This window comes from Rhineura floridana, chromosome 10, assembly GCF_030035675.1.
Source record: "Rhineura floridana isolate rRhiFlo1 chromosome 10, rRhiFlo1.hap2, whole genome shotgun sequence".
Taxonomy (NCBI): Eukaryota; Metazoa; Chordata; class Lepidosauria; order Squamata; family Rhineuridae; genus Rhineura; species Rhineura floridana.
This window is the reverse complement of record NC_084489.1, coordinates 81,654,857-81,666,529: the sequence shown is the minus strand read 5'-3', so window position 1 is coordinate 81,666,529 and position 11,673 is coordinate 81,654,857.

Genomic DNA, 11,673 nt, shown 5'->3' with positions numbered 1-11,673 from the left:
GTTCTCAGAAGGAAAAGGCCCAGGGAAGGCAGGGGAGGACGGGGCAGCTATAAGGCTTCTGTTGCCAACTGTCACTAGGGTGGGTGAGAATTTCGATTCAGTTTGGATGTCAAGCAGAATTTATCAAATTCACAATTTCCAAAACGATATGAGAACCGAAACGTAACCATCCTTCAAAATTTGCATTTAGTAGAATTTTGGGGTGCAGTTTGCCAACTAAACAAATTTTACAAAAATGCCTATATTAGGGGAAAGTGTGCATAAAATGAACACGAGTGAAAGCAACATGCAAAAAGGCATGAAGTGATGAGAAATGGCTTGCAAAAAATGTGTACCTTTGTCAAAACTGCCTGCAAATATGTGTTTATTTGGAGAAATTCGCACTAAAATGGTGGAGAATTTTCATGAGGATTTAAAAAAAAAATCGCAGATCGCTGTAGAAATGTAGAGAACTGAATTTAACATTGGGAAAAAATGAGAAACTGAGAGAACCGAAAGAGACAGCTCTTTCCATCCCTAACTGTCACCCTAGGAAAGTGTCAGCGACCCGGCCGTGAGAGTGTCAGGCTGCAAGAGACCAACCAGGCTCTGCAGAGTCAGGCAGAATAACCCAGGCACTGATGCTTGTCACTTCTGGCACTGTGATGCAGGGGGAAAGGCCGCTCCCCGTTCTTGGCAGCAGAAAGAGACAATATGCCAGGGAGGATCAACAGGTGCCAGTTCTCCTGACAAGCCCTGACAGGAAACTCAGCCAAGCGGGCAGGGAGAAAGGCAAGCTCAGAGAGGGAAAACAGCTATAAACAGGTAGAAAATCTGAAGCTGTACCCAAGACAAACCCTGGGAAACACTGGAGGCTGCCTCACCCCGAATCAGACCATCGGTCCATCTAGCTTAGTACTGTCCACACGGACTGGCAGCAGCTCTCCGGGGTTTCAGACAGGCCCTGGAGATGCCAGGGACTGAACTTTGGACCTTCTGCATGCAAAGCAGTTGCTCTCCCACTGGGCCCTTCCCCAGCCGGGCGTGGCAAGCCTGAATTGGCTTTTGTCTAGAAAAACCAAAGAAAACAGCAAAGTGTCCTGGTAGAGTGTGTGGAAGGCAAATTTGCACATGAGCAATTGACTTGGACATTTATTTAAATTTAAATAGCCATTCTGGGGGTGGGGGTAGGGGAGAGAGCCGGACTGAGACAGAAGTACATGAGGAGACATTTCAACTCTTTCCCTCTCTGCAAACCTTTCACTCCTTGCCAAAGCTGCCATTAATAACAGTTTTGGGGGTGGGTAGGTGTGGTGTAGAAGTTAGTGTTGGACTACGACCTGAGAGACCGGGGTTCGAATCCCCACACAGCCATGAAGCTCACTGGGTGACCTTGGGCCAGTCACTGCCTCTCAGCCTCAGAGGAAGGCAACGGTAAACCCCCTCTGAACGTTGTTTACCATGAAAACTAGGGTTGCCAGGTTCATGGCCTGAGACTGCTCTTGTATCTTTAGGAGAAGAGAAAGTCATCCAAGTGCAGGTGTTCTTGCAACCCTGTAATGGGAAAAGCCACAAGGTGGAATTCTCCCTTCCCCCTGCACAATTTTGGAGCCCCTCTTGGAGGCTGGGCCTGGCAACCAAGAGGTCTTCTGTATCTTTAAAAGTTATGCAGGGAGAAGGGAGAATTCCACCTTGCAGTTTTTCCCATTACAGGGTTGCAAGAACACCTGCACTTGGATGACTTTCTCTTCTCCTGAACATACAGGATCAGTCTCAGGCCATGAACCTGGCAACCCTAAGAAACCCTGTTGATAGGGTCACCGTAAGTCGGAATCAACTTAAAGGCAGAACAATTCAATTTTTCAGGTGGGGGGAGAGATTTTAATTGGTCTGTGGTTGTGTGTTTCTGTGTTTGTGTCTGTGCATGTGTGTGAGGGGTTAAATCCCTCTTGCTGCATATGGTAGGCCTGATGCTGCTCAGGATCCACACAGTAGAAACTAAATTTCAAACTATTTCCAGAGGGCTAGCTTTACTACTCTGTTACATCAAAAGCAACTAAGAGCCTTCTGTGTGCGTTATGCGTCTTCAAGTCAGTTATGACTTATGGCGACTCTATGAATCAGCAACCTCCAATAGCATCTGTTATAAACCAGATCTTGTAAGTTCAGGTCTGTGGCTTCCTTTATGGAGTCAATCCATTTCTTGTTTGGTCTTCCTCTTTTTCTACTCCCTTCTGTTTTTCCCAGCATTATTGGCTTTTCTAGTGAATCATGTCTTCTCATGATGTGTCCAAAGTAGGATAACCTCAGTTTCATCATTTTAGCTTCTAAGGATAGTTCTGGTTTAATTTGTTCTAACACCCAATTATTTGTCTGTTTTGCGGTCCATGGTATGCGCAAAGCTCTCCTCCAACACCCCATTTCAAATGAGTTGATTCTTCTCTTATCTGCTTTTTTCACTGTCCAACTTTCACATCACAACTTTCTCACCCATACATAGAGAAAAGAGCCTTGAGGCACCTTAAAGACAAACTCATTCATCATGGCATAAGCTTTCAGGGAAGTCTACTTCATCAGATGCATGAAATTATTATCCTGAGCTGCAGATGTATATCCTCATCGCACACTGCTTAGAAACCACAGTGTTAAGTGGTATATAAATGACTGAATTAAATAAATAAAGCATCCCCATAAAAATCCACAATGCACGAGATACTGTTTGCTCTTCCTGTTCAGTTCCTGTTTGCACTGGCCCATCCTCAATCCTGCAGTGAGCACATCCACTTAAACTTGCTCACTTTTCATGGGATGCCAGGATTGGATACCTTCCCTCTGTCCTGTTTGAACAAGGGAGAGGTTCAAAGATCTTCTCTCTGTGAGCAAATGCAATGGTGGCTGATATATCTGCCTTTTAGCCATAGGTGGAGGGCTGATGATGGGGGGGGGGAGCTGCTTGCACCATTTATGGTCCTGTCTCTTTTTCTGCTCTTTTAGATATGTCAGCCATTTTGTGTTATGCCACACCACAGCAGCTGCCATTTTGTGACTTGCACCCACAGCATTTTCTCAACATTCTAAATGTGCCCACTGGCCTGAAAAGGTTGGTGGCCGCTGTTCTTCCTGTGTGGTCTGCAGACTTTCAAACCAACCTCCTGCCTCACTTCTACAATAGTTCTGAGGTTCTTCTTCAGTGGGCCAGATCAGGCAATACCTCTCCTAGGGAACAAAGGATCTATCAATTTCGCTTCTCTCAGTTTCTCAATTTGGTTCTCTACATTTCTGCAGCAATTTGTGGTTTGTTTTTTTTAAAATCCTCATGAAAATTCTCCAGCATTTTAGTGCAATTTTGTCCTGATACACACATTTTTTGTAGGATGTTTTGACTAAAGTATACATTTCTGCAAGCAATTTCTGATAATATAATGCATTTCTGTATGTTATTTTCACCCATATGTTCATTCCTATGCACATTCCTCTGCAATATGCATTTTTGTAAGCATTGCTTGGTTGAAGAACTGCATCACAAAATCTGGATAAGTAAGAATTTCAGAGGATGGCTGTGTTTCACTTCTTGTATATTTTCAGAAAGCACAAATTCAACAGATTCTCCTTTAAATGCGAACTGAATCGAATTTCTCCCCCATTCCTCAAGTCCTCACCACAATCCAGCCTCTACGGAGGATCAGAGAGGAGGGGAGCACAAGCATCACCTGCCCACCCCACTCCCCCAGCATGCATGCCCAACCTCCAAAGCTCCCAAACATACCTGCAGAGTTGTCATGTTCAAATGAAGCCTATGCACCTCACACCTTCTCTGCATTCACCCGTTTCACGAGGTCTGTTTCCCAACTAAGTTCTCTGATCATCAGTTGAGCAACCTGGGTTTACGTGTGTTGGCTTTTAACCTTACAGCACCACGTGACAGCCTCTCATGGACACCTGGGTGCTGGAGGTAGGTTAGGTACATCAGGTAGATGGGGAAGGCAGGTATACACCTGCTCCACCTCTGAAGTTGCCATATGACCAGATGGGGATCTAATGCTCTCCTCAGTACAGATGGGCTGGTTTGTGGAAAGGAATTATAATAACAACAATAATAATAACAATAACAATAATAATAATAATCCCTTTTACAGCTACAAATAGTTCTTAAAAACAGTACAAATAATCAACTAAAGATAGGTTCAAAAGCAATACAAAAGGAACACCTAAGGCAGAGACCAAAAAGCTTGCAGAAACAAAAATGTCTTCAGTTGCTTCTGGAAAGTCCAGATAGCGGGCACCTGTTATATCTCAACAAGGATGCTGTTCCACAAAACAGGGGCAGCCACAACAAAAGCCCTGCTCTGAGTTACTAGTGGGCTTCCAATATTTTAGGAACTTGAAGGAGAAACTCTCCCACAGAATCAGTGACCTCCTGGGTATATAACAGACAAGGTGATCTCTTTGGATGTACTCTGATGTGGCCTAATATTATCTTGTCAAGTTTCACTTCCAAAATCAAATGGACTTGCCTGATAAACTATATGACTTTGTGCAGAAACAAGATCCTGTTAACAGGGCTGTTCTCACTCTTTCCTTAAAAACAACATTGGGTTTATCTCTGTTTTTCAAAACAGTTGCTGCAGCCCTTCAGAAACCACAAAGCCTTCACCCTTGAAAGCAGCTGGTGGTGAACAAGGGATTTGTCAAAGCAACTGAAACAGAAACCCGGATGCAGCTGTAACTGCTGGCACAGCGAACTTCACCAGCAACGGGCTTTTCCTTTCATCTCCTGCCCCTATCCAAAGATGCACAGAAGATGGTGGCTGTGTCACAAGGTTGTCACAATGAGAATCTTAATGATCACCTGACTCCCTATGTTGAGTCTCGATCATGGAGATCTTCTGATGGGGCACTTTTGGTGGTTCCCCACACCCTGAGGTTATGTTCATCTTAACCAGGGACTGAGCCTTTAGTGTGGCAGACAGACAATCCCAAGCACGGGATTGCCAACCCTGCTTTGATATCGATATCTTTGCAGAGGATCCCTAGTCAAGCCTTACCAACAACACAATCCTAACCATATCTACATAGAAGTAAGCCCTGTTGAGTTCTATGGGGCTTAGGCCTTTAGTAAGTGTGCTGAGAACCATCTCAGCTTTCTTTCAGGCATCTTTTAAAAACCAAACTTTTGGACAGGCCTTTGCAAAGCGATTTTTTTCTTCTTCCAACCAATGCCATATTTGTTGATGCTTTTATCATTGTTTTTAATGATGTTTTAAAGTTTTTTTAATTTTATAATATCTTTGTATGTTGTGAGCCGCCTTTATTTATTTATTTATTATATTTATATACTGCCCTATAGCCGAAGCTCTCTGGGCAGTTTACAGCAATTAAAAACATTAAAAACAAATATACAAATTTTAAAACACAAAAGACAATTTAAAAACACAATTTAAATTTTTTTAAAACCAATTTAAAAACATATGCTAAAATGCCTGGGAGAAGAGGATGTACCTTCATGAAAAGTGCACCTTATAAAAACAAACAAACAAACAGGAAGACCACAATAAGGTGAAACTGTAGTTCTCCAGATGATGTCCCATCAGCCCCAAGCAGCATGGCCAGCACTAGCCAGCATTGATGGGAATTGTGGGCCAGCAACATCTAGAAAGTCACAGGTTAGCCCCCCTCCCCTGCTTAACATGCTTAATTTCATTTTGGGGAAAACCTTTGGCCAGTACTCACATGTAAATGGCAACTACAAAAGCAACCCAGAGTAGGAATGGGATGATCTGTCAATTTCAATTCTCTCAGTTTCTTATATTTCTAATCGTAAATGCAGTTCTCCATGTTTCTGCAGTAATTTGCAATTTTTTTTTTAAATCCTCTTAAAAATTCTTCAGCATTTTGGTGTGAAATAAATACATTTTTGTATGAGGCATTGACTAATGCACACATTTTTGCAAGCAATTTATCCTACGATAATGCATTTTTGTATGATTTTCAACAATATATTCATTTTGTGCACATGTTCCCCTAATATATGCATTTTTGTTGGTTGGAAAACTGCATTGCAAAATTCTAATAAGTGCAGATTTCGAAGGATGGCTGTGTTTCAGTTCTCATATTGTTTCACAAAGTGCAAATTTCATAAATACTCCTTTAAATATGAACTGAATCGAATATCCCCCCCCTGTCCCTGAGGTCCTCCCCACAATCTAGCCTCTAACGAGGATTGGAGAGGAGGGGAGCAAAAGCCCTCTTGCCCACCCCACTCCGCCAGTATGCATGCCCCAACCTCCAAAGCCTCCAAAGCATACCTGCAGGGGTGCCATGTTCAAATAAAGCCTATGCACATCAAATCTATTTCACAAGGTCTGTTTCCCTGATCTCTGATCATCGCTTGACCAAACTGGGTTTATGTGTGTTGGACTGAGAGAGACTCCTATCTGAATCTCTGGAGAGCCATTGCCAGTCAGTGTAAACAATACTGAGTTTGATGGACTCTAGAATGCAGCTTCCTATCAGGCCATCACTGCTGCTACCGCAGAAGCCCACTTGTGAGCAAGGAAGAGTAAGAGGGGAGGCTGGAGGCTGCAACAGGGCCACCACCCAGGACTCAAATGGTGGTGCGCAGCAGGGGGGGCAGGCAAGATGTCAGCGCCCTGCTGGGGTATGTGGGCCCTGGCAAATTCCCCATTATGACAGGTGTTGATGTCAGCCCTGGTTGAAAAGGATGACTGAGCCTGCAGTTGGATCACAAAGCAGGCTTAGAGCAACTTGGAATAAGCAAAGGTGGGTGCACAAACCTCCAGACAATGTGGAGATATGGGGACATGACTGCCTAAAAGAAACAAGCAAACGTGGAGGTATGGATGTTAAGATCCATCAGTGGCAGCTGGTGGCTTCATGTCAGTGGGGAATCTGCTCTGGCTGAAGCACCTTGGAAACTTCCTTGAAAGTTTGGATTAAAACCCGGAGCAGATTCCCCTGCCCCACTGACACGGAGCCTCCAGCTGCTCTGTGTGTGTGTGTTATATTTTATTAAATAACTAGAATTAATTGGCCAGTTTCTGGGAAACAAATTGAAAATCCAGGTATGCTGTACTAGGGTCAGCCAAAGAGCTTTCTTCTATAATGGGCAGTGTGGCCTGGTACATATTGATCTAGCAACACAGCTCCACAATTGTCTCGTATGTAGGTCACTCGGGCAGCAGCATTTCAAAAACTGGGGCTTAGACTGCTCTGTCTGAGCTAGATGTACAGCCTGCATGAGAACAGTTCTGTTAAGGCCGAGTGCTGGTGAGGCTGCAGTGAGACATTAGCCTCAAACTGACCCAGAGTTCTGTGCATTGTCAGCCCCCTGACTGCAATTGACATTTGCATCTTCCATTCAGAGTTAGGACCTAGGTGGCAAACTTTTTTTCAGAGCTGCACTCTCTCATGAGTAGCTTTCTGGGGGCTGCATGTCAGGGGCGTGTGGGGCCATGAAGGTGACTCCTACCTTTATACAGGAGGCTACAGTCCAACCATGCAAAAGTCCCTGCCCTTCCACATCTCTCTATCTAGGCAAGCAAAAGGCATGTTCAAGGGCACTTTCTAGCCAGGCAGAACGCAAGAAGGATAGGGAGGAGAGCCAATGAAGGATGTGGCCTGGGAAAAGGGGGTGTGGCCTTGGAAGAGTCCCAAGGGCTGAACAAGAAGGACTCGGAGGGCCGGCCACCTTCAGCCCATGAACCTCAGGTTCACCACCCCAGTAGTAGGAGAAGCGTTTTCAGTGATTCAAGCCAACAAAACATCATCTCGATAAACTGCACTTGGGGATGTTGCATCGATTGAGTCAATGGTGGAGAACCTCTTTATGACAACTGCATGAAAAGTCAGCATTGCTAGGACTCTGAGAGAGTCTAGCATTTTTAAAAATATCCTTGAGAGTTTATTTGATTATTTGTCAAACTAGGAGTATATGCACATATACACAGAGAGTGCTGAAGATGTAAATTTATGTTCAGTCTGAGGCATATGCTTTGGAGGTGTCAGGTAGTGTCCTCATTTTGGCAAGAAGTTGAGATAATATTTTTCTATTATACTTGCAGTATGTGAAAACAGCACAGTCACGTGCTATTTCTGATGGCCCAAGTCAATTATGCACAATGACGGCTTTTAACGCGGGGCCTCCAGGTGCTGTTGGACTCCACCTCCCATCAGCCCTAGCCAACATAGCCAATGGCCAGGGATGACAGGAGTTGTTGGCCAACATTATCTGGAGGGCCATAGATTTCTCATCCCCAGTTTTTAAAGGGCGCTTCTGGTAAGATGTTAATACTTAGGGCTGCGTTTGCCAAATGGTTGCCCTCCAGATGTTTTGGACTACGGCTCTCACTGGCTGGGGCTACAGATGGATGAGAAATTAAATTCCGTTTGTATTTCAAGCTGAATCTATCAAATTCGCCCTTTCCGAAATGACATGAGAACTGAAATGCAGCCATCCTTTGAAATTTGCAGTTATTTGAATTTTGCAATGCAAGTCGCCACCCAAACAATGTTTACAAAAATGCATGTTAGGGGAAAGTGTACATAAAAAATGAATATATGAGTGAAGACAACATATAAAAATGCATTATATGACAAAGATATTGATTGCAAAACTGGACATTAGTCAAAACTGCCTACAAAAGTGTGTTTATTGGGAGAAATTCACACTAAAATGCTGGTGAAGGTTCATGAGGATTTTAAAAAATAAGCAAATTGCTGCAGAAATGTGGAGAACTGAATTTAAGACTGGGAATATGAGAAAGTGAGAGAACTGACACTGACAGATCTTTCCATCCCTAGCTGGGGCTGATGGAAGTTGTAATCCAAAGCATCAGGAGGTTTGGAAATGTACAACTACTGCTGTACATAGAGTGAAGGTAGGAAGTCGCCTTATGCCAGATCAGACCATTCGCCTGTCTAGCTCAGCGTCATTTACACTGAATGGCAGCTGATCTCCAGGGTTCCGAGCAAGGGCCTTTCCCAGTCCTAACTGGAGATGCTGTGAACCTGGGATCTTTTACATGCAAAGCCTGGGCGTTGCCACTGAGCGACGGCCTTTTCCGCTGCAACAGAGAAGCGTCTGCTGCAGATGACTGACATGATAATTTGGTGGAATTTGTAAGGAAGGAGCATGTAATGTTTTGCAGGAGAAAAACATCAGAAATATGTGGCAGGCAGGAGCGGGATTATAATTGGTCATAATATTTAGAAGCATTTTATTAATATTATTATGATCTCTCACACACCGAAATACTGTAGGAACACAGGACGTTGCCCTACTGAGTCAGACATTGGCCCATCTAGCTCAGGGTTGCCTGCACTGACTGGCAGCAGCTCTCCCGGGTTTCAGGTAAGGAGTTTCTCCCAGGGGAGAGGGAGGAGAGGCCGGGGATTGAACCTGGGACCTTCTGCATGCAAGGCAGATGCTCTGCCACTGAGCTATGCTCCTTCTCCATCGTTAAATGCCTATAAAATGCTCACCCGCAAGCTATCTTTCCCTTATTCTCCGTTTTCCTCCCGTTACCCCAATTCAGCTCTGACACCTTCCTTCCCCCCCCCAGCTTACACCTATTTTCAATTAGATATTCATGTGCACTTACTGACCTAGAGGCTGGGAGTGGCTGTCTGCATGCCAGAGAGGGCAGGGCGTCCTATAATGGAAAAAAAGGAGAAAAAAAAATCAATGCACAGTTAATTAAAAAAGAAAAAGGTGTGCCACAGGGTACAGCACCATAGAACACATGGATCTCCACCTCTGCACTATACCTTTAGGTGACTTTGCCTTTCACTTTCTGAGATGGCGTGCAAGCAGCAGTGCATGTTGCTGATCTCCAATTCTCATCATGTCCGACCATTAGGCACGCTGACTAGGGCTGATGGGAACTGGTGTCCAACAACATCTGGAGGGCCGCAGGTTCCCCATCCCTGCTCTTGCCCCTCACAGGCTTGAGAGGGTCCTCAGCACCGTGCCCTGGTGGATCCCTTCCCCACCATGATAGCAGACTGACCTGGCGGTAGTAGTGGTGGTGGCACTCCTCAGACGGGCAGCACAGTTTCACGCCCCACAATGCAACATTGCTCCGAGGCATGAAAATGGAGCTGAACATGGGGGCGGCTTGATCAGCCGGCACTGAGTACAAGGGGAGAAAACAACTTAAATGAGGACCAAGGGCCGTTGTTAACTATGGGCCCTGCTAGAACTCGGGGGGGGGCAGCAGATGCCCGAGAATGCCAACTGATGGTGCCAAAACTATGAGTCTTTCTGCTCTTGTCTCCATCATCCCTAGCCTGTGTTATTGATTGCACTCCAACTGCTGCCTGGACACCTCTGGCTTAGACAGCAATTCTAAAGCCACTCACTAAGAGGTAAGCCACACTGAATTCAGTGGGAATTGCTTCCAGGGTGACATGCATACGATTGCACTGCTTTTTTCTGAAATCACTGGCCAAAGATCAAGCACTGTCCGCTAATCCCAGATGTGTGTGGGCGGTGGTGGGGTCACTGTGCTAATCAATACTGAGAGAAAGGAACTTTGCCCGTGCTCAGAGGTACTGGGTTTCATCCAACAGTGTCTTTGCATTAGAGGAAAGGACTTCAACTTCTACACAGTGGTCAGGGGCAGGCTTGAGGGGGCTCTGAGCAACTTGCCCTTCAGGCTCCTCATCCCCACCCTGGCAAGCTTATCAGGTGGTGGCCGGAGGTACAGGCATCGCTTTCCCCCCCTTTATTTTCCCATTCTTTTTTTTACTATAGCAGCAGAGCAGCAGTGTTCAGAAACAAAGCACCAAGGGAGACTGCAGTCGCTGCCCACTCCATCATCATACCCTCAGAAGGCCTCTTATTTAGCTATATGGGAGAACTTTGACTCGGTTTGCATTTCAGGGTGAACCTTCTGGATTTGCACTTTCTGGAAGGCAGCCGTCTTTCAAAATGTGCACTTCTCCAAATTTTGCAATGCAATTCGCTGGCCAAGAGAATTGCATATATTAGTGAAAATTGCATTGCAAAACCCCTTTATATTAGGTGAAATCGCTTGCAGAAATTTGTATGTTAGGCATATGAAAAGGTGTGTACTGGGAGAAATTCGCATAAAAATGCTGGTGAATTAATACAGAAAACTGTACTTGCCCTGGAAAAAGGGAAAACTGAGAGAATCCAAAATTGATAGATTCGCCTTATTTACTTATTATTTTTCTAATTGCCCTTTATCCCAAAGCATCTCTTAGTGGAATAACCCCCCCCACCCCTGCCACACTCTTTATCTGAGGCTTCATCTCCACTGGCACAGGATCCAACAGTACATCCCTGAAGGAACGTTTCAAGAGTAGATAAAGACTGTGGTATCCGATTCCTGCAATAGCTGCATCCCAGAAAGCAATAGAAAGGTTCAGTAGAATCCATTCCAATGGAAAGAGAGAAGAACACCAGACCTGTTTGAATGACTTCCAGAGTCATAGGTGGCATCCTTCCAGACACCAATTGCTGGAAACTGCAGGAGGGGGAGAGTGCTCTTGCGCTCAAGTCCAGCTTGCAGGCTTCCCATGGGGATCTGGTTGGCCACTTGGAGAACAGGATGCTGGACCAGATGGTCCGCTGGACTGATCCAATAGGATCTAATGTTAATTATCCACTGAGAAACGAGCCCTTTTGAAGCATAATGAAAATGGACACAT